Source organism: Penaeus vannamei, chromosome 11 (assembly GCF_042767895.1).
Source record: "Penaeus vannamei isolate JL-2024 chromosome 11, ASM4276789v1, whole genome shotgun sequence".
Lineage (NCBI taxonomy): Eukaryota > Metazoa > Arthropoda > Malacostraca > Decapoda > Penaeidae > Penaeus > Penaeus vannamei.
In genome coordinates, this window is record NC_091559.1 from 3032617 (window position 1) to 3035116 (window position 2500).

The window sequence follows — 2500 nt, forward strand, 5'->3', positions numbered from 1 at the left end:
TGAGATCGTGAAAAAAAAAAATAACTAGCCTGAAGAATTCATAAATACCTTTAGTTTTCGAGCAATTAACCAATTATACGAAAAAAAAAATCAATTACAATCGCTATTTTCTTTTTGACTTTTTCTATAGTTCACGTTCGAAAGACCTGCTTCCCCCTACGTATGAAATCAATTAAAGTTAATTAATGTACGTTAATTAATTAATCAATGTACGTTGCTATGACCAAGGACATTTCTTCCCACAATCAAGTGTATCTCGGATAAACCACTCGATAACCATCCAACAGCCACTTGGTCTGTATAGCGGTGGTTTACGAACTTCAGATGGCTCGAGTAATAAATTCAGATGGCTCGAGTAATACTTTCTGGAACTTTCCTCTGGCTTAAGAACAACTTAGATGCCTTGGAGTAATTAGTTTCTAGAGCAAAGTTGGTTGTCGTTGCTCTTACACCGATGTCAGAAACGACTTTGGCCGAAAAAGACACATAAATGATACCTGGAAAGGGGATTACTAAGGTGGGATGTATGTAGTATGTATGTAGTAAGTATGTATATGTAGTATGTATGTAGTATGTAGTATGTAGTATGTATGTAGTATGTAGTATGTAGTATGTATGTAGTATGTAGTATGTAGTATGTATGTAGTATGTAGTATGTATGTAGTATGTATGTAGTATGTATGTAGTATGTATGTAGTATGTATGTAGTATGTAGTATGTATGTAGTATGTATGTAGTATGTAGTATGTATATGTAGTATGTATGTAGTATGTAGTATGTATGTAGTATGTATGTAGTTTGTAGTATGTATATGTAGTATGTGTGTAGTATGTAGTATGTATGTAGTATGTATGTAGTATGTATGTAATATGTATGTAGTATGTATGTATATATAGTATGTATGTAGTATGTAGTATGTATGTAGTATGTAGTATGTATGCAGTATGTATGTAGTATGTATGTAGTATGTAGTATGTATGTAGTATGTAGTATGTAGTAAGGTATGTAGGTATGTAATGGGAGGAGATAAAATGGGGAAAGAGAAAATTAAAGGATTTCATTCTAGATATTTTATATTCGCAACTCTTGAATTATTCCATATTTGCATACAGTAAAAAAAAAAAAAAAAAAAAAAATGTTGATGAAGTTATTATATGGATAAGTTATTTGATTTCGACTGTAATTGATATGCAGTTGAGCGCGTCACCTTTTTATTGATTTATCTCTTTTACACCAAAAATCCAATGATGTGGTTAACTTGTTTACATTAAATGAATTGTCGTTTTTTTTTTTTTTTTTTTTTAGCACAGTGTTCATATACAAAGAGCATTTATTTGTTAACAATCCCTTTTATTGCAGATCTTATTGAACATAAAAAGGTTTAATTATCTTAGTGTTTCGTCATTTCTTTGTGGTCTTTCGTCCTAAGTCTTCCTAGTTTCTCTTGAATGAATTATCTTCGTCTATTTTTCAGTCTCAGTCTTTCTTGGTGGACTCTTTCTCTTTCCTCCTTTTTTCTCTTCTTCTTCTTTGCTTATTCTCCTTTCAAGTGTTGTGTTCTTTCGGTTATTCTTTCTGTTTTTGGTTGTCGGGTTTCTTTTGTTATATCGTATTCTCTTTGTCTGGCATTTACTCCCCCACTCATTACACATACTCACACATGATAATTCATTCACTCACAAATTCACTCTCTCGACCATGCACTCAGACACATACACACATATTTGCCTACTCCCTCATAATCTCATATTTGCTTACTCACCTGCTCACACAAATACATTAACTCCATCGCAAACTCGTATATTTACTCACCCACTCATACACATACATATACATATATTCACTAACTCACACACACTCATTCATTCGCCCGCCCATTCTCTCCCTCTTTCCTCCTCATCATCGCCAAAGGAATCTCATATCTTCGCTAACTGTTGCAATTCCGAGGCATAAACTTAGACAAACTTGTGGATTTATGATTACAGTCGCTCATCATTCTCGCACCTTGACACTTAATCCGGAAGCTAATTGGGGAATCATGGCCTGGGAGATTAATCGTTTCGTCAAATGCCTTCATCATTTCAAATCGGGACCAAGTTCATTTCCGATTTGGGAACCATAGTGCACTGGTATAAGGGGAATCGTCATTTCAAATCGGGACCAAGTTCATTTCCGATTTGGGAACCATAGTGCACTGGTATAAGGGGAATCATCATTTCAATTCGGGACCAAGTTCATTTCCGATTTGGGAACCATAGTGCACTGGTATAAGGGGAATCATCATTTCAAATCGGGACCAAGTTCATTTCCGATTTGGGAACCATAGTGCACTGGTATAAGAGGAATCATCATTTCAAATCGGGACCAAGTTCATTCCCGATTTGGGAACCACAGTGCACTGGTATAAGGGGAATCATCATTTCAAATCGGGACTAAGTTCATTTCCGATTTGGGAACCATAGTGCACTGGTATAAGGGGAATCATCATTTCAAATTGGGA